The sequence below is a fragment of the Myiozetetes cayanensis genome, unplaced genomic scaffold (assembly GCF_022539395.1).
Source record: "Myiozetetes cayanensis isolate MyiCay16 unplaced genomic scaffold, myiCay2020 scf2-11, whole genome shotgun sequence".
Taxonomy (NCBI): domain Eukaryota; kingdom Metazoa; phylum Chordata; class Aves; order Passeriformes; family Tyrannidae; genus Myiozetetes; species Myiozetetes cayanensis.
The window spans coordinates 29,112,788-29,134,999 of record NW_026087411.1 but is presented as its reverse complement, the minus strand read 5'-3'; positions in this window follow the sequence as shown (position 1 = coordinate 29,134,999).

Sequence of the window (22,212 nt, the reverse complement as noted above, 5' to 3'; positions counted from 1 at the left end):
ACTGTTAAAAATCAGTGTGTCAGTTCCAGTCACACTGTGATCCCTGGTGAACAGGGAAGGTACTGTGAAGCTCATCTCTTACTGGATTATAAATACCTCCCGCTTAAGATTGATCCCACATGTTTTGGTGCTGACCCACTCGCTTCCAGAAATGTCTCAACTGGCTGACATGCCTGTTTATTTTCATATTTACCAGTCACATTCTCAAGCTATTTTCTTTTTTAAGACAATATGTCCTAGTGTTCCTTTACTCATTTTTGACTGAGCAATTATCAGTAGAGACAAGAAGGCATGGTCTTAAGCTCTACCAGGGGAGGTTTAGGTTGGATATTTGGAAGAAATTTTTTACAGAGAGAGTAATCAGGCATTGGAATGGGCTGCCCAAAGAAATGGTGGATTCTCTGTCCCTGGAACTTCTTAAGAGACTGGATGTGGCACTGAGTGCCATAGCCTAGTAACTGTGGTGGTAGTGGATCAAGGGTTAGAGTTGATGATCTCAGAGGTCCTTCCCAACCTGTCTGATTCTATGATTCTATGAAACATATCAACATGTTCCTTTTGTATCAATCAGCCATTATATTCCAATATGAAACTGAAGTGATCTCCCCTCGTTTTGAAAACCGGTATTTTGACACAGCCTTTGACACATTAATCGAGATTTTAGTTTTGTAGGAATTATTAGAACAGGGAACAACATAACTCCCACTTCAGGTAGGAGGAGTTTTGGAGACTGAACACTTTTGCCAAAAGGAACCCATTTCAATGCTTTTTTTTTATCACTCTAAACTAGAGTTGGAACTGTACTAGTTTGGTTCATTGCATATACTTTAACTTTATTAAAATAATGTCTATTTGACAAATCTCCATAAAACCAGACTCTGTCAGGCAACAATTGTACAAATGTTTCTTAAATAGAATTAATACTGTTAGAAGTTTACCATGTTTTGAAAGCAACTCAACTGAAAGTTAAACAAATACATAGAAAGAGACTTTTTCTTTATAGCAGCTTAGAGTGTTTTAGTCTATGCCAGTGGAAACATCATACTTGCACGTGCAGTACATTCTGTAGCGGTTCTCTGTATAGGATCACATACCATCCAGTACATACCACTGGGAAACCCTAACATGGTCTGTAGAAGACAAGTCAGTTGTTTCATTAACTTGGAAGATAAAAAGTGTACACTTTAATTTTTGTCTTCCATCACTTCCTACCCTGTCTCTGTTCCTCTTTTGTTAGGAAAGTTATCAAGGCTATTCAGACTCTGTGTGAAAATGGAGACAGTATGTGCATGACTGTAAATGTATTTAGAATCACAATAGGCAAAGCTTATACAAGCGTGTTACTAGACCTGACTACAAGACTCTTGTCAAATTAAATGAGGACATGGTCTTCACAAACATAGAATTTGTATTTTAAAGGACATGCCAATTCTGCAGTTATGTGTCCCTGCTTTGCATAAATTATGAATTTTGAAGTGAGACAGTATTAAAGAAAATCCCAGAAAAATAAATACTAAAATGTCAAAAGGTCTGTATTAAAACCAGTTGTTTAACTACTAGATCTTAATGCTTCATATTTCTGAGCTAACACCTATTTTAAGCATATCCACTTTTCTCCAAAAGTAAAAAAAGACAGCAGAGAGCCAAATGAGAAAATCAAAATTAAATACCACATTTTAACATCAAATGACCTTTCATAGAAAGAATAAAATCAAAATCAAAACATTCTAGAACAGAAAAGAACTGAAATACTATTGAATGGTTTCTGATTGGCACTGATATGCAGTTTAACTTCAGTTACAAGAACAGCATAAAGGGTAATTTAGCTCAGTTTTGTTCCTGCATAGCACAATGTAATTTATGCCCTTAAAAAAAAACCCTAAAGAAAACCCAAACAGGAAAAAACTCAAAACTAGATTGTGTTTTGTTGAAGATATGGATCCTGGATGTGATTTGAGCAGTTTTCACTTCCAGGTTCTGTCAGTAACTTTCTTAACTCCTCAGATAGTACTTGACTTTTAGAAATAGAATGGACTGAGTTTGTTAATGTTTGCAAAGCAGATTGAGACTTGAAACTGAAATCACTTTCTAAGCATTAAGTATTATATTTGACCTGAGTCAAAGTTAGAGCTGAGGTTAGAGCAGAGTGGAAAGTGAATAAGTAATGCCAAGAATACAATTTTCAGAGAAAATGTGGTGTTTATTTTTAGGATAAGTAAGTTGAGGAGATTGAAATAAACCGCAGGATTAAGTAGTTGCTAAAGGAATTATCTTTGTGCTATGAACACTTTTGATCTCTTCTCATTTTAGTACAGTTTAAAAAAAAATACAATACTTTTTAGCCACCTACTCTAATAATCTTTTACCTTCTGAGCTAGCTATTTGGAAAAGGTAGAATACATCACAGCCTCTATTGAATGTGGTCTGAGACTTACTCATCAGAGACTGTCCTTTGGCACTTTGCTCCCTAATATCTAAGTATCAAGGCCACACATACTGATTGCTGAAAATTACCATACTCAGTCTGAATACAGCCTGAGCTAGGCTGATCCTAATTTGGTCATTAGCACAGTTGTGCGAAGGGAGATCATAGTGATTCCATTACATTTTACATTTCCCCTACTCCTGAGCTAGTCAAGGAAGGGAAATTGCTGTTCAAGGAAACTGATTTCTGGCTTAGGTATCAGCTAGAGCAGTCTGTGGGAGGAAGATCACAGAATTTGCATTTCTGGTCCCTTCCCAATTTTGATAACTGCCTCAGCTCAGATGGTCACTGGTCACTCATGTTCTCCATCTCCATTTAACAATATGGGGATTCTTTTAGCAGCTCCTTTCTGTTATGCCCAATGTCACTGTGTTGTGTTTGAATTGTAGACCTCAAGAATCTTGACAGGTATGGATATGAAACTCAGTCTATGCCTATACTGCAAGGGAAGGTGTGCTTGTAGACTGGGTAGGAGTTTCCAGTTCATGCTACCCTGGCTTTCAAAATCTGTTCAACATTTAACTATCTATTTAATAATCTCCTTTATAGCTGCATCATTTAGCAAGTGTTTGTTTTTTTTCTTTAACAATACAGTGTGAGTGTCTTTATAGGTCTGACTTCTTCTTAATGAACAAAATAAATGCTCCAGAGCTTTATAAGTCATGGGGCCAACAATTTGGGTTTTTTTTAAAGTGTGGAAGTGTGGGTGAATTACTGAAAGCAATTCATTCTTTGGATTTGGCATAAATTGAGCTGATTTGATTTGTTTCTATTGCCACATGCTACAGGCTGAAAAAAAAGAGAACATACTGTTCCTGGGATAGGAAAATGTATTTAAATAAGAGGTAGACCCCTAATTTGATCAGGGCTGGTATAATTCCAAGCAGGTGTTGTCTCAAAAATTGGGTGTTATAATGATTTGCTGCTTGTTACTCTCTTCAAAACAAAACAAAAAAAGAAAAAAGGAAAATTGATTTCACCACCTAAATGCAAATTTCTTTTTTTTTGTTTGTTTTTGGCTTTGGGTTTTCTGTTTGCACTGAAGGCTTGCCAAAGTACAGTTGCCTAGGAAGTGTCCGTCTAATTCAAGTTTCAATTCTGAAACTGTCAAGATCTACTGGGGAGAGAAATATTTCTAGAAGACCCACACAACAACAAATGGTGACTTTTGCTCACTGTTGTAAGGCTTAATGACACTGGACCCTGGTGGATGGTTATGGTACTTTCCCCTTGCCCCACTGAAAACTGTGATTTTTTTTTTTTAGAAGCTCTCAAGCCTCATGATTTGAAATTGTCAAAGGGACAAAGAGGCTTGAAAAATGAAAATCACTTCTTGGATGAATTTTTAAAACATTCTCAGAGTTGTGTTTGAGGTAAGATGACTTGTCAGAGTCTAAAACTAGTGGAACAAATAAGTTGACAGGTGGGATTATTCTTCTCAGAATCACTGTGAGCCTCAACCTGAAATCTTTGAGGCATGAAGAGGGCTGAAAGCTATGTTTTTTGGTGTTCTTTATTGTTTGACTGACACTGTTGAAAGGTCTAGATTAACCCATTTAATCATCCATTATTCTTATAACTATTATTATGACAGTAGTTTCTTAAGTGTGGACAAGGCATACAGGAACAGATGGTGTGCATTTCAAAATGCTTACAACCTAAGTGTGAATCTGCTGTTGTGAATCATCTCAATAATAAACCACTGTCTTTTTAGAGCTGTGACTATCACCTGCCGTTGAGTGTGCTGCCAATTTCTGCCTGGACTACTTGATTTACTACCTCAGTAACAGTGGTAGTAACATTAGAGTATAATCAACACTTTTCCAGAGGCTTAGAAGCTGGAGTCAAGCTTTCCCTTTACTACTAGTCCAGAACACAAGCAAAATTTTGTACTGTTTGATGTGCTGGGCTAGTGAAGAAGGCTTCACAAATTTCAGAGCAAATTCAGCAGTTTCTCAGATCCACAGCCAAACTTCACCAGCATGAAATGCAAATGAATACAACTCATGCCAGAGTTTCAGAACCTGTCTGTGAGGTTCAGAGTTTCAGAACCCATGTCTTTTGGAAGCTGATGAATTGCTCCATGAAGTCCATACACTTCAGCTTCCTCTTCCGCTTTCTTTGTCTCCTTGTCTCTTCATCTCTTCCCTGCCTTGTTTAATTTGTCTTTTCTTTTTTTTTTTTTTTAATCCAAAGGAGCATAAATAAATTGAACACTTTTTGAAGGCAACCACCTTTGGATTCATCTCACCTCTATCTAATTTATTAGACTCTCTGATAAAAAGACAGACACTTGTAGCACCATTCTACATCCTTTAGAGACACACTAATGGTAAAAAGACTTTGAATCTATAGACTCTTCACTGAGTTTGATGACATCAGTTTCCACTTTTCCAAATGTCTTTCCTTTCCTTACACTTAAAAAATAAGAAGTACTTGCAAGTGTGTGTTTTGCAGTTTAGATTCCAGTTACTGTCTGTAATTGTCTCCTTCCAGACAACAAAACATCTCACAGGGAATTTTAAAGGTTTCTTATGCTGGAAATGAATAATTTTAAACTAATTTTGAAAATCCATTCTAATTGTGTTTACCAGAATATGCACAAAGTACACAAAAACTCTGCTCAGGAGTACAAGCTGTACTCTGAAGATGTACTCAGACTCAGAAGAGAGTTCTAAAAGGCAGCACTGTGAAGAATGTAAATGTGCAGGTAAAAATATTTGATAAGTGCCCTAATAAAGCAGATTCAGTGTCTAAGAGGTTGCCTTTTATTCAGCTGATGGACTGCAGTCAATGAGCTTCAACAATGGAGTTAAGACTCAGAACTCCAGTAGTCATCAAAATATATGAAAGGATAAAGGTTCCTTTGAAGCTACTTTTTCATTGATTTTAATCTAGATTGAAAGAGAACAGAATGAACAGTTGATGCCATAGGAGACCTCTATGAACTATGTTGACTTCTCCACTGCAGCATATGGCTTATTTATCCATTTTTGTTTGGTTAGTTATATTTACTGAATTTATGGTAAAGGCACACCCATGTATTATTTTACCCAATACAGGTGTTAATCATGTATTTTTAATAACAAGTGAAGACATATATAGAATTGCAACCTAACATCCAGTATATCTTTATGACAACTGAATGTGAAAAAAATGACAGTCTCTTTCATTCAGGCCTTTGATCTATTCCCCATCTCAACATCTCTTTTTCTTTTTTTCAGGAAAGATGTAATACATTTATCATTGAAAAAAATCTGAGGCTCCTAGAGAAAGGAAACAGACAAATGACCTCATATACAAACTCACTGAAAAACACTCTGCCTACATCTACTTTATATTGAAATACAATCAGAACTCAAGACAAGGTTATTGCAAGTCATAAAATCTTTGTACTAGAGTGCAGTTGGAATCCTGAGTTAACTGAGAGCTGTCAGTACGACAGCTCATTTTCTTGCTGCCCAGCCTGAGCCTTGGTCACCATATTGGCCTTTCACCATTTTAACTTTCTGAAGACCTGAGGAACTGCTTCTCAAATCTCCCTGAAATAAATGGGTCTGATGTCCCTAATACCTTGGATGAATTACTGTTATCTAAGTTTCAGAACTTTGTAAGTTTGACGTTCCTTCAGGAAAAATAAACAAAGGGCAGGTATAAGGACTGGCTTTAATCTTATTGACTGAATTCAGTGAGTGATTTTAGACTGAAATTCAGACATAGCCCTCTCCCTCTAATGTCCAAGACAATTGTGGTATTAAGGGTGAACACAAGTCTTAAATCCTGACTATTTTGGCACACAGTATCTAGGAATCAATCAAATAGCAAAGTTGCTATTTTGAGATTGAGAAGCACTTCAGTCCTGACTCCAAGCCTCCTGCTAAGAGTAGGAGATCACAGGACTTTAATTTAATGAAGTATTAGATACATCTACTTTGGACAAATTCACTTTCCCCTACAATTTTCTTCCTTCTAAGTGGAGGAAAAGTTTCTTTGGCTATTTGAGCAGAAGTTGGTTGTGAAACCTCCTCCTTCCCATCCACTCTATCCTAGAGTACTACATATGCAAAAATTCAGCAATAATGGCACCACCAAAAGAGTGGTCTTCTCAACTTTGGGGAGGTAAAACCTAGGGCTTTGGTAAGATCAATTTTTTTTCTGTCAAACAGATCTGCTAGATTCTTTTCTTTTTTTTTTTTTTTTTTTTTTAAACTAGAAAGAAGCCTCATTGCTCAGCAACTCTCAAATCCTCTCTTTTTACCAGATTCAAATGTAAACCTTTTTGATCTCTGGGTAAATTTGTTCAAAAAGCATTACAGTCTCATCTCTTCTTTTTTATAACACATTTCCCTGGAACTTTTGACAGATTAGATATGGCATGTTTTTGGTGTGGTGTTTTCACTGGTGCTGTCCCTGATGCCTGTGTGTGCTAGTTGTGCTATGAGGTGCTGTAACCTGACAACATGTTAACAAACTAATGCAATTAGCTCCCTAACAGTTTCCAGAATTACAACAGCAGCTGTACAGTGGACAACTGATTATATTTCATCACCTATAGCACTTGTAGCAGCTAGACATGGATTACAGACATGTATTGTTTAGGTTGTAACTTGGCTTATAGAATAGCACCCACATTCAAATGAGATTTATATGCAGTCTCTGACTTTAAAGTGTTTTTTTTTGTTGTTTTGGTTTTCTTTTTGTTGTTGTTGGTTTTTTTGTGGGTTTTTTTTTGTTTTGTTTTTGTTTTTTTATTGTACCTAATAGATGGAGTGAAATATCTCTAATCTGCTATTGATTTCCAAGGTGAAGCAGCCAGCCAAATCAGATGAGAACGATTTGCCAGCTGCTGTTGAGCAATATATGTTAGTTCCCAAATGTAATGTTTCTTTGCATGCTTCTCTGGAAGAAGCTGTCAATATTTTCATCAGAAGGTTAGTTCTAAATCCACTTCAGTGGCCAGGGTTTCCTTGGGGCATTCAGCATCTGTGAACACCAATTAAGTTGCCCATCCAGAGAATATGCCCAGAGATTTACAGACATTCCTTTCTAGCTTGTAGGTGAGAAACTTGCTTGGCTTGTTAGTGTTCAAACAGCTGAGGGAAAATACTCAGTGCAGAAATGAAGCAAAGCAGGAAAATTCAGTGCCATATGAGAATCAAGGCTTATTTATTTTTCCTGACACTAACCAGTGATTTAAACAATACTCTAGGCACACATATTGAATTATGATGCTAGAGTTGTGACAGCAGCTTTATAATTGTTTATCAATCATTTAAAAAATGTGGCTCAGTGTCTGATGGAAGTTTTGGGAAGGTTTGTTTTTAATTTATTGCAGTTCTCAGCTTGAATTGAGAGAATGCTGTAATACAAGGACACGTTTTTTTACCTACCACCTTTTCTCTATCTGAATTCTGCTTTACAAGGTTAAGTAATCTGAGAATACTGCCTGCATAAACATCTCTCTTGTATACATGTTTTATCACCACCTATCTTGCTGTTCCTCAATTATGAATTTATATCCACAAAAAAGATTAGTTTCCACCCAGTCGTCCATTACATGAGAGTGCGTGTTTTTTGGAGGACTCTGAGATAGCAAAGGGATGTGGCCACAGGAAAGAGCACATGACTCAGGGAACATCAACAAATTTTAGCCCTCCTCTTAGTGCTGTCATAGTGCTGTAGAAAACACAAGACTTTAAAGACATTTTTAAAAATTATCCTCTTTTCTTGAGCCTCTCCCCACTCTTCACACTCTGTCCCAGCCTTTTCACTTTCTTAGAAAACTCTTGGAGTTTGAACAAAAGAGCAGGCATCTCTCAAAGACATCTGGGCCAAATTAGCCTGACTAGGAGGAAAGCAACAACACAATAAGCTGGCCATCTGTCTCAGAGATTGCCTTCCTTGTCAACTACTGGCATTACAGTTTTCTGACAGTGTAGTGGAGGACAGAGGAATAATATTTGTTGCCCCAGAAATGCCAAATTTCTTAAGATATTTCAGTAAGATTTTCAGAAATATATACTAATTTTCTACTGGAACTAAAAGTGACTCATGGAGCTGCAAATATTGCAATTGTAGACACCAAAATATAGTTTTGAAATAAGACCATTCGCTCTGTATGAGTGTCAGGAAACTCTTTTCCAATGTGAAATATGTCATCAATCGGATCAGTATCTCATGTAAAGGTGTGATGTTAAAGTTCTTCTATTTTCCATACACCACTCAGACCTAAAGATTCTGAGAAACAGAATCATAGAATGGTTTGGGTTGGAAGGGACCTCTAAAGATCATCTAGTCCACCCTCTCTGCAATGAACAGGGACATCTTCAGCTATATCAGATTGCTCAGAGCCCTGTTCAACCTGACTTGAATATTTCAAGGGATGAGGTATCTATCACCTCTCTGGGTGTTCCAATGTTTTCACCACAGTCTTGGAAAATTTGTTCCTTATATCTAGTCTGAAATTACTCTCTTTTAGTTTAAAACCATTAATCCTGGTCCTATTGCAACTGTCTCTACTGAAAAGTCTGTTCCCATCTCTCTTATAAGACCTCCTTTAGTACTTAAAGGCAGCAAATAGAGTGGTACTGTCTCAGGTATGGTTGGTAGCACAAGGGAAATAGAAGAATAACCTCTAATTCTGGAATCACTTGGGCAGGAAGATGGTAGAGCATTACTTCGTTTGTCTTTTACTGTTATTTGGTTTCCTATGGCCTCAGAGCTAGTCTCATGGATGCCAGGACTGAACTATGCATGAAGATCAAGCAGATGCCCTGTGTTTACAACTTACATAAACTTGTACATTATCTAGCTACACAGAGATTTCAGTGTCTCGTCTCCATCAAAATGCACATGTAGTGCTACTGTAAGGAAGCCATTAGGACAGCAATCTGGGTCTTATGTGATTGTGGTCAGAATCCAACAAGTTTGAAGAACTAGAAACATCTTTCTGCTGCCCAGTTCAGGGTCTGACCACCTGGTTCTGTTGGCCATCTGTGTGAAAATCCATTATGGCAGAGCCCAGCTCTCTGTTATCAAGTTGTCTTACTGTCCAGCTAAAATCAACTAGTAGCTTCGATGCAACTGTTTAAGCCTAAATCTATCCAAAGGGATTCTACAGATAGGAAAGAAAGAAGTGTTGTGATGGTGTTGTCACATTTGTATGCATTGACAGTCTCTGCTCCCAGAAGTCAAATTGGTTCATAGCCTAAGAGAATTTCTGGGCTCCTCTGATTCTTGATGCACAAATTTATTCCAATGCCAGAAAGGCATTTTTCCATCTGTCATTGGGAAAGGGACCGTGTACCTCATTCTCTGTACCTCATTTTACTGATCCAATTACCTCATCCTGTATTGAAAAGTCTACAGGAATTATAAAACTCCAACTGGCCCAGAACAGACTAGACTTCTCCTGGAGCTATATGACTGGGTGGAAGTATATTTGATGAGCACTTCATGCATCACACTGGCTAAACATACAAGTTAATCTGAAGACTCTGATCCTCACCAGGGCATGATAATGAAAGTACATAGAAGCTGACTCTAATAAAACTCTTATTGGCTGCATCCTACTAGAACTGTGGTAGTGTCAGGGACTGGAGGACCAGGCTCCTCCCAGGTGTTGAGCATTCAAAACAGCATACAGCCAGGCTGGAAAAAGTCAAGTAGCCCTGTGTTCTCCCTTAACACTCTTCTCTCCTGCAAATCCCGTCTCTGTTAGAGATTCCCTTTGTAGCACACCTCGCTTCATTTCTTTGAGTCTCAGTTTCTTCTCCAGTGCATGGGCTAGATTTATTTTTATTTTGGTCTAATTAGTTTTATTTTAAAATAAGGTTTTCAAAAACCAGAGGGGAACTATACAGGAAATGTATGTAAATAATCATGTTAATCTGACCTGAGTATATAGATCAGCAGTTCTTGGCTTTCAGTTTTACCTAGTCTTTTATGCTCTCCAATGTTTTATGCTCTCTAACACTGTTCATTTTTCCCACAGAATTATATATGCATAACTACCTTATCATCTCAATGATCAAATAAACAATGGTAGTACAGTATTACTTCCTCCTCCTGCTCAACCATACATATAACTACTTTCATGAGGGGTTCCTAGAGGCCCTTGAGCAGAAGAGGGAAACTCACACTTGTGTTTCTGATTTACTTCTGGTTTGCTTCTGTGTTTTCGTTTGATTGGAACTACAGTAAGGAGGAATGCATTGCAGAGAATTTAATGCTAAAAAGTTGTTGCAAGATTAGAAAAGGTTTATCAGTTGCTAAAGCTAATATATGCATTCGGTCTGAATTCTGTAGAATAACCTTATTCTCATTAAGTCTAACATTTTAATGAATTAAATCAGGCACTGCCTTGGACCTTACTGGCTATAAATTGCTTAGAAGAGTCAGACCTTCAAGCTATTGGAACCACATATTCTAGTTAATTAAGGCACATTAGTAGCACTGTAATTAATCAGAAATTGTAGGATTACCCTTGAAGCCTCTTGCTTAATCCTTATTTATTAACATTTCAATTAGAAATCATTTGACCTTCCAAATAAATCTAGCCTAAGATACTACCAATAATACGATACGTTAATATCCAGTGCATTGACTTTTTTCTTTTAACTGATCTGCATCTCCAGAAATACATTGTAAGGAAAAATGACAAAAAATTTAGCTTGAAATATTTGACCCAAAGTAAAGAACGGTTCCAAAATAACTCCTTGCAAAATCTTAACCTCAGTTTCAGGATGCTCCCCTTTAGCCAAGTGAACCCAATGACATCTCTCTGTGCTCACAATGAACTACATCTGTCAGCATGATAGTTCTTGGTTGTGCAACCTTGGGAAATAAAAAGTAAGAAAATTCTTTAAAAATGAAACCCTGTTGTATTAAGAATATGGGTTCTCCAGTAGGCAATAATTAAAACAACTGAAAATAAATTCTTGTTTTCCAAAGCCTGTATACAGGCTTGGAAAGTCACCTGAACACATCACAAAACTTTTCACTTTAGAAACATTAAACTTCAGATCCCAAGACATCCTATTTTAGATACTTCAAGCATAGCAGTAGTTAAGCATCCAGTTGTGGAGAGGGGAGGGGAAGCATACAACAAAAAGGTGAAGAGTCTCTGACATGCCGAGTTTTTATGTTAAAATATTGGATTTTCTAGAATGTTAAAATGTTTATGGTCGTTTTTAGTCCTGGAACTAATATCTTCCTTTCTTTTTTTTTTGGTCCAGAATTTTTGACCTAGTATTTTTTCAGCTTAAGCATTAAGCAAACATAAACTGCAGTTCTTAAGAAGGTATCTTCTTAAACTTCTCTATCCTCAGTAAACAGAATATAATCATCTAAAGGAGACCTAAGCTCAGACATTAACCTTGTTCATTTCCCTAGTGATTAAAATCACATTTCTGTTTTCTACATATAAGATAACACCATTGTTAGTGGGTATTGTACTAATCTGTATTTTAAGTGGTCTCCTTTGATCTACTTCTACCTCTGTCTCCAGCTGTGGTGCTGAGATCACTAATGTCACATGACAGTTAGTGAGGGTTTTTTAAACACTTAAAAATGCAAGAGCTCTTATCCTCATGGCCAATACTATAGCAAAAAACTTACTTGGTCATATTAGCTGCTCCTGCAGATTGCAAGAGCAGTGAGCTTCACAGTTCAAGAACAGGGACATCTTGTGAAGCTCCACAAAATCCTAATGAGGTTTTGTTATGCATACCTATCAGTTTTAAACCAGTCTGCCTCTTCCTCCTTTTTAACATCACTTTCTCTATGTACCCTCTGTTTTTACACAGTTTGTTTCAGTGTATCTGTCCATGTCACCTCTACTTAATTCTGCTTCTTTGCAAATTTTTGTGCCTTTTTTCCCTTTATTTAGGATTCAGCTCATCCAGTTTCTATTCACCATTTGTCACTGCTTGATTCCTTGTTTTAAAAGACCACACATAATGGGAAAGATGGATATAGGCTTTGTCTTGTTGTCCTTCTTCTCCTTTTCCCCAGTTTGATCTTCTCGCTGGCACTGGTATAGATATTCATTGCAGAAGGACAGAGAGATGTTAAAGAAAGTGCTGAACAGAAGTATGCAAGGATATATTTGCAACTACTTCATCATAATTTCTGTATCTGCTTGATAAAAACTTAGAAAACAAAGTGAATTTTTACCATCAGACTCTGTTATCTGAAGACCTTGCAGAATCTAGAACAGATAAGAGAATTGTGGTCTTCTTTGTTTCAAAAATACAAAGTTCAAAAGTGTCCACAGCCCATTTTCTCCTCCTGTTAATATTTTGAGCATCTTCAGCTAAGAAAAGTAACATATGTTAAAAATTCAGAGCATTTGTGTCTCATAAAATCCAGGTCCACATAGACCTCCAGGTATATACAAACCTGAATTTTCTTGTAAAGGCAGCAGTAACTGATTTGAGGCATCAGGGACATGATTCAAGAGACAAGAAGGAGAAAATTATAAAAGGAATTTTCACTGTTGGATCATTGACATGCTATCGCATATTTCAGGTCACCTTTTAAGGAAAGCTTCAAATACATTCAGATTCTCTGGTATTGTTCTTTTGGGATCTTAAAGTTTATCCCTGTTCTTTTAGCATATGTACCCTCTTCACTGAAGACAAAAGAACTGGAGGTACAAATAAATATTTGACTTTTCAAAGACCTTTCTGTAAGTTTCAGAAATTATGTCCACCGTATTTTCTTCTCAAGTCTTTTGATGCAGTTTTTTGAGTCATTAAACGTTTTTCTTCCTTCTTCCTTACTTCAAAAGTATCCTAAAAGCTTTTTAAGAACATTCTCCTCCTGAGGTCCTGCCATTGTTTTCTAAAGGGTCACTCAGTACTGTGCTATGTAGTTCAATACGAGATACAGGAGAAGATCAGTAACCTTCAGAGGATGAGGCTCAAGTCCTACTGCAGTCAGTAAGGTATTCAAAGTTTGATGTCAATAGGCTTGAACTACAAGTGCATTTCAGATGTAAATGCTTGCAGAAAGTGCATTGTAATTTTTTTTTTTCGTATAAGCATTCAGATAGGCAGGTTAATACATATACTTTGCATGAATATTCATTTCAGAGAAATTCAATCATAGAAGTACTTATGGGAAATGATCACAGAAGACAAGTACATTGATATGAACATAGAGGTACTACATTGAAAATTATGATTCTCCAAAGACATTCTCATTTACAATCTAAAATTCTTAAGCACTTCAGCTTTTGCCAGAATAATTTTCTGACAAAAGGCCTTCTTTATTAGAATGGATAATATATTTAAGTTTTGTATTCTTATCTTCAGTCACTGACTAAACTCCTAAGCTTAATAAGTTATTCTATCTTCATCTGACCCAATTGTTTTATGCATAATGGCATAGCTTCAGCTAGAGATATTGAGAGGTCATACCTTGCCTTGGCTCCTTTTCCTCTCCTCAGACCTCTTGCACAACTTCAGAAATTAATGCATTGCCTAGTAATAGTGCACTTCCTGACCTAGTTAGGAAGAACCTAACTTTGTAAACCTTCATCAGAGACCAGCAAAGTTTAGGCACCCAGCAGCACCTAAAATGGCAACCAACTTGCCTACCATAAAATTTAATCTTACCCCCAGATATTCATAAAATCATAGAATCATTAATGTTGGAAAAGACCTACAAAATCATAGAGTCCAACCTGTGACCAAGGTTCACCTTGTAAACTATAGTATAACACTAAATGCCATGTCCCATGGTTTCTTGAACACTTCCAAGGATGGTGACTCCACAACCTACTGGACAGCCTGTGTGAGACACTGGTTTATTATATTAATAAGTGGCTTGGATCAACTCAAGAGTGTGTGTGGGGGGGGAAAGGAGCTTGAATTTCATGAAGGTGAGGTAGTGCCCTAATCCTATCCAACCTCCTTGGGCATCCCCAGAGCAGCTGTCACTCACTGGACACTAGGAACACTGCCCCATCCTACACACCCTGGAGCCTCTAACCCAGCCCCAGACTGGCTGGCACAGCAGAAGTCCTGCCTGGGAGGTGCAGCCACAGGGAGGTAGAAGAGATAAAAACAAAGAAGTGTGCTCTCCATGTGTTTGGACCCTATCATCTTCTGGACTCCTGGTGGCTGGATCTATACTGGATCTGGGGTGGTAGCTGTAATTCTCTATCTTTCTCTCTCATTCTTTACTTCTTCTTGTTCTCCTAAGTTTCCTTTCTTGATATTTTGGGTAACTTAAAACTGGATGGGTTGGATTTTGCAAAGTTGTATGACTTAGCATGTCCTAAGTCAATGCTTTGTAGAAGGTTTTATTTTATTTGAATGTTGCCCTTTAAACTTTTGCTAAGTTCCTTATATATCTGAAGTTTGCCAGTAAAAGTATCTGACCTCCTGAGAAAACATGTATAACATCTTCTCCCTTGCACTATCCCAAGCTAATAAAAGAAATGAAGGCCTTTTTAAAAAATTTGGTGGGTGAAATTTTGGAGCCTTACTTTTTTAAAGTAAACCCCCTTTGATGATCTTGGAGCCTGGGGTCTTACAGTCTGTTCCAACACTTGACAATCCTTTCAATGAAGAAATTCTTCCTGAACTTCCCCTGGCGTAGTATGAGGTATGTCCTCTTGTCCTGTCACTAGCTTCCTGGGAGAAGAGGCCAACCCCCACCTGGATACAACCCCCTTTCAGGTAGTTATAGAGAGTGATGCAGTCTCCCCTGAGCCTCCTTTTTTTCCAGGCTAAACAACTCCAGCTCCCTCATTTGTTCAAAGATTCATGGAGATCTACTTTTTTGTTCATTCAAAGAATCCTAGGAGAATAGATTTTCTTAACATAATGCCGTTTCTTGGTGAAAATAGTAGAACAAAAGTGTGTAATCAGCATAGCTCCTTGTGACCAGCTGTTTATACTGACTGTAGTCAGTTTGGTTCAATGAGTTCCTTGTCCTGATTTGAAGGAGGGACTGCTACTCTTCTGAGAAGTGTCTTAACCCTAAAATGCTCCAGTATGATGGTTTATTAGACTCTCTGATGTCAAGCACTCATTAAAACTATTTTGCTGGAAATACGTAACTATTCACTGAAACAGGACCTGAACTATGATACTAACTAGTGGTCTGCTCACTAATTTGCAAGCTGCCATTAACATGATATTTTATATTGTTTGATACGAAATGAGATGGCTTCAGTGGGCAGAAGGAGAAAGCTGTACTTCAGACTTAAGTGGTGGTGTATAGGGCACTTTCCTGTATGCTGGATGTTGTTGATTTCTTATTTAAAATTAAGTATTGACTGGGTTTAGGCCTGGGACATACAAGAAGGTTCACAGCTCTCAAACAGGGCCAAAACACTACTTTCAGCCCAGATGTTAAAATCACTCTGAGATGCAGAGTCTAAGTAACTTCTTCCCTAAATATTTTCCTCAGCTGAATTCTTCCTTTCCTCAGCTGACCTATTAACTTCCTTAAATTAAATTTCAGGTGCCGTTCTTTCCCTAGCTGTTAGTTAAGCCTTTTTGCTCTGATTTGCACCTGAACGGCAAGCCATCAACAAACTGCTGTTGTAGGGGTAAATACTGGTACATGGAGTTTACCCTGTGGAAATCTGGACTCTAAGGTGCTTTTATTAGTGACTATAATATGACCCCTTCCCTGTGATCAGATTTCCCCAGTAAGTCTTCCACTGGTTTTAGCTTCAGTAGTGCCATGGGATACAGTAATATGGAAAGCTTCACTGGAAAACGTGGGCGGTAATGTTCCATCACCTCCATATTTCCCAGTTGTTTTATAATAAAGGATAAAGCATTACAATGTGTCACGCTATTACACTGTCATGTTTTCACTGTTGCTGTTGTTGCACAGTCCATAAATTCTTGCAACGAGAAACGACTACTAAATTGTCTGTACAGACAGTGCTAAATTCAATGTGTTGCCTTCTATTTCATATCAATTAGCAACAGCTAGATGGTTGGAACCAATTCTGCATCTTCATTTGCACTGCCTGTCTAATAGCCTGATTTACATCAATAGCACCAGCACCGAATTTTAGTTAATTGGGAGTTCAGTAGCTAAATGGCATTTCATTGTCCTAGCAAAACAAACATGTGTTTATGAGTTTTTAAGTAAAACTGCAAGAATTTCAAATTATACTTAGTTTATCAAGCAACAAAACTGCTTTCTGTTACAATTCACCATCCATAATGATACACAAAACACTAATGTATTCTTTGGGGAGGGAATGCCTGCAGTCACAACAATGGAGGAAAGGTGCAAACACTGCATAGAAACTCACCTAATAACATTTCTCGTTACATAATTCTGCTGTTACAGTATATGTGGAAACTTCTACTTATGTGTAAAATTAATTCCTCAGAAGCTATACTTTTTATCACAAAGGCTTAGATGCCTTGCAAAATTCACTTCTTTTTATGCTCTGCTTAAGTCCCGCTGACACCCAGAGGGACCTAGAAATAGCTTCTTAGCTGTAAGATAGTGTTTGTTTTATTGCTACAGTATTGCCTAAGGGCTTATGCTATGATGGAGCCTTGTTTTTACTGTCACTCAGTATTGTTAATTCCAGGCATTCTAGAATGATGAGTCATGCCCTTGAAAATCATGAGATAGTGTTAAAAATAATGAATTTAAAAACCACAATCATAACATGCCTTAGGGCTCCATTTTTTTGAAATTAGAGAGGTTGAGAGTCCAACCTTATTCCCATAAAATAAGAAAGAAAAAGAAGAAAAAAAACAAACCTTACATTATCAAGGTACAAGTGCGATATATTCCTCTGATTCTGGGAGATGTGGGTTTTGAAGAAAATATCAAATTCTGTGGGGCTTTTTTCTAGTATGAGAGGTATATGTATATACTTATCCATGGCCTCGTGAATGTATGATTGAGAAGACAGTATCTACAGTGTGGTTGAAGTCTGCAAGTATTTGAGGCGGGGGAAGGGGACAGTGGACCAAAGTGGGCAGAACTCTTGGTTTGAGTAAGTGAGTTAACTGGAGCTAACAGAGACAGAGCAATATGCATACACTGAAGCCTGGCCTGCTCTGTGTACAACTCCTGGTGTGTTAGATGCAACATTCATCTTGCACAACATTTACATGCTGTTTGCCCCCAGAAACCAGTCTTGAAAGTGTATCATAAAGCTCAATCCCACCCTCGACCTAGGGCAGTGGAGCAGTTCAGTCAGTCTGCTTCCCTTCTTATTTCTGTGTGTACAAAGAACAGGAACACACAGGAAACAGAGGTCAGTCCATTTTAAGGGAGATACACAAATGTGAAAGCCCTCTAGGAAACACTGAATGTGCTTTATAAAGATTGGTAATAAGCTGAAAGAGTGAATGAGGAGAAAAGGTATGTATAAAGGTGGAGAAGTGGGGAGAAATGAATTTGCAGCAATAAAAAAGAAAAAAATAGAAAAATATATTAGAAGCCTTGATTAGAATTCAGTACAGACTCAGATGTCCTGCAAGGGACAGTTGCATATACTGTATGAAACATCCCCAAGGCATAGCTCAGCATGAAGTGACTGATAACTATAATAATGACCATTATTCCAGTTCTCCATGTCAGCATTTAGAACTGAAAAACCACTCCTGCTAAGAACTACAGAGTACTTTAATGAACTTGCATAAGAAAAAGTCAAGAATCTCATTTTAACTTTGGGGAAAGGCAGTCTAATACGCTTCACTTTTCAGAAGTGACAGAATTTTTCTGAAGTGATGACAATGTTGCAAGTCAGTGACAACTTCAGTGAAAGTCAAAGAAAGTGGATAAAATTTTGCATGAGGAAACAACTAAAATCCCAATGCTTACGAAAGTTTTTGGCATCAAAGCAAAATAATGCACTGAATTATTTCTGAATCTTGAGGGAACACCTAATCAGCCTTTCATAAACACTAATGAAAGGTGCATAGTAAAAATCCAGGACAACTCTTTTAAATCTGGCATGTCAGTGATAGGTCCAACATTATTGATAAAGAAAATTTGATCCTTGAAAATCTGATCAATTGATTTGATTTGATTTTTCAACTCACAATAATGTTTGTCTGTTTGTTTTTTTTCCTGCATTTATGTCTTTCTTTTGTTTACATTGGAATGTATAAAAGCTAAAACTGAAAGGAAATGCCTCAAACTTTCCATCTTGAAAATGAACATAATGTGAATGAGTGTTGAACTTGTGGATTGGAACAGCAACAGCTTTCAGTGATTCATAATACATCCAGAATTGCATCCATTTACCCACCACAGTGGGGCTTAGTTTGATCTTGGGAAGGGAGCAGTTCTGTTAGGTCCATGTTGTTAGGTTATTCTTTCACCAACACATTTTACTTCATCAGCAAGAACATGACTGGTGTGTTAGGGTTTTTGATTCTACCTGCGTGGTGTGGGCTCAGCAAAGCTGATTTTCAAGGTTTTAAGATGGTACCCAGTGCTGGGAACCGAATATGTTCCTATGACGGAGTTTTTGCAAAATCCTTTCAGTAGTAGCAAATGCAATTTTTGCAAAATTATTGTTTTGGCTGGAAGCAAAGATTATGTGATTATGTTGGCTTTCCATCATTTGGTTCATCTGTTTGTCTCCTAATCCTTACCTCAGTAACTGTCAAATCTGTCGGCCACTTCCAACTGCATTTTGTGAGGAAGCAGGGGCATCAAAGGTGATTGCATTCACAGATTTGCTTTATGAAAAGCAGTTGGTGAGGAGAGGAGTAAGACCCAAATTAGGGCTCCCACAGAGGGAAAGGTGTAAATGTAAATGAAATAGTTAATTGTTCTGCTTGCCTCTGGCAAGATACTGCACACAAAGCTTGGAAGTTGTTTGAGCATTTATCCTCAGTCTGTTCAAAGGCAGCTTGTACAGGGATTAGACTGAGTGTGAGGAAGATGTTCATCTTTGTATTGGGGTAAGAACATGGGGAACATGGAGGTGTTTCAGAGAAAAGTTAGATTTTCAAGGTCATAGGGGTAAAGGAAGATGCTGTGGTAGTTGCTGACAGAGAGCACCAGAATAAGAACAAAATTTTATTCATAAGCAAAGGAATAAAAATGTAGATGAAATCTGGAGACAGCTGATAAATGATGAGGCTGCTTTCCCAAGAATAAATTATACCATAACTCAATAAAAATAAACATGGGGAAAAAACCCCAAACAATAGTTCTGACACTAAAACGTAAATAAAAAAGAAGATACTAAAGCTCTAGAGAGAAATATGTAAATTGTATGATATTTTCTTTATGTCTTCTACAAGTGTAAATCAGTAGTATCTGTCCTGGTATCACTGGAGTCTCAGTCTGCGGATCTGGAGCGAGAGTAGAAATTTACTGCATTACATTTTAATTGGTTATATTGAAACAGTTCTTCACACAGTAAATTTGCTTCCTCCCAGTTGCCAGTGGGTAGGAATCTATGGGAATCCCAAAGGATTGATTAGAAAGCCAGTAACTACATTAGCTAAATTTATCCACAGGTATGTCTCAGACAAAAGCTGTAGTTTCAGCTTTCTGTGACTTGTCTAAATAGCATTAGTGTTACAATTAAACTCTGTAGGAAGCAGAGAAGTAGAGAACTGGAGCTGTGTGTCTCTTGCTTTGCTCTGGGTTTTATTTATTTACTTACTTAATTAATCAATTTGGACTTCAGTTGAATTCGACAAGGTTTCTATTAAATCTTAGTGGGCAAACTGAGGGGATTTTGATTAAACTTTTCTTAAGACATAACTTCATTCTGTTTTAACAACTCCACATATCTGCTCTGTTTCCTCTGCATTTTCTGTTAAGAAAAATATTAAGTCAGAGAAAGCAACACATCACAGAGGAGCTGCCAGCACTAACAAATAGCCATCTGGCTGCATTGAAATCATGGTAATTAATAATGGAGATGTAATTAATTCATTGCTCTTGTCCATCCTGACTCATGGAAGGTATTCAATGCTTATACTGCTAGAAATGTTCAGATGGATATATATTTTAAAGTGGGAAAATAGTCCATAAATAGTCCATTCAATAATAAAACAACCTTGAGTTGGCTGAGCACAGTTTTTTTTCTCCATCTTCTTTTCCATAAACATGTTCATTTGTAAGGTTTTATTCATGTATCTACACAAAAGGAAACTCAGAATCATAGAAAGAAAAGTGATGGCATAAAAGGCTTAGCCACTCGAAAGAGGCTTCTTCTGATGTCTTAGGTTTGAAGCAGGAAGTGATAAAGGGTTTTATCCCTTTTTCTTCCCAGATAGGTTGAAAGTGTGGTAGAAATTTACTCCTTCCCCAAGAATAAACAATTCTGAAGAACCTCTGCTGCTTCCAGTCAGCCTCTATCACAAAACAGACTGAGCTCAAAGTGTAATATTTGTGGTAAAATGAGTAAGTGTTAACACTTTTTCCTTTCCTTTGACCCAGGACCTGAAGCTAGAATGTGTTCACACCAGTGGCATGTCTTCCGGTTCCTCTTGTTATGCGTCTTTTATCCTCCATGAAGGTTGCTAACCATTTGTCTGTCACTTTTCTTTCAGATTGTGGATTAATCAAGTCCTAACATGCTTCCCAGCCTTGGTACCTCCAGCTGCTGTGCTGTGAGGCACAGAGAACATACTACCTGTCCCAAACTCAGTTTTGTAATGCTGTAATTCCAGGCTTTTTATAGATATGTGCTTTTGGAGATGAATGCAATTTAAAATGTGCTTGTGATCTAATATAACATAGTTTCATGTTGTTTATATTTTCCTTTTGTATGGGTTCTACCAACTTCCTATGTTTAAAGTGGATGAGTAGCCAGGATTGTGTTACAAATGCCATCAAGCTTCTCGAGGGGACAATCCAAAGCAGGGGTGATAAGCTGATGTGCCTAAGGAGTTCTGAGATTTACTATGAAAAGTCTACTGAGTCTATAAAAATGATTTTGGGATGTAAGACCATAGTTTCATAATAGTAGAAGGCTGAAACTGTTCACTCCTTCCCATGGTGAGAGAACGTGTTGGTGTCTGGTTGTTCAAGTCTCTTTCTGTCTTTCTCCAAACTTGAAGAGATTGATGATATAGGAAGCTGTTGATAATGATGCAAAAATAGGCTATAACACCTATTATTTTTGTAGATGAGTGGACTTTTAATGTAAGAGATTGTATTGATGATCTCAGGTCAGGATTATGGCCAGGTGAGCCAGTTTTATTTGCATAACATTTTTCAGGAATAGTCTTGAGGCACTTGTGTCTCTTGGAGCTCAGAACAGACTCCTGTTCAGAGTGCAGTTTTCTGCTTTTAAGCCCTTTTGGATAACTTTAAATATAGCTTCAAAGTGGGAAAAATATTATTCCATTCACAAATACTATTCTTTTCTACTGACATTCCCTTTCCATGTTGTTTGAACTACTTCAGCATGAAGGTGAAATAGCTCAGTTGATCAGCACTACCAGTTTCAGCTAGAAAAACTCCAGTCCTCTACCTATGTTTGTTGTGGCAGGTCCTCTCCCTTGACTGAGCTGTTTTGGAGCTTCCAAATTAACTCTATTATGACTGAGGTCTTGCCACTAGAATAAAAGAAACAAGAATATTGAGAGGTAATTAATTGAAGCCAGGTTCAGATCAGTAGTTACATATGCAGAGGCTTTTATTAAGTAAGTAAATTAATTCCCTATTAACATGACTTATATGTATCAACTGAGGTATTATTTCTAACAATATACATTCCCATTATTTTCTGTTTATAAAATATAATAGCA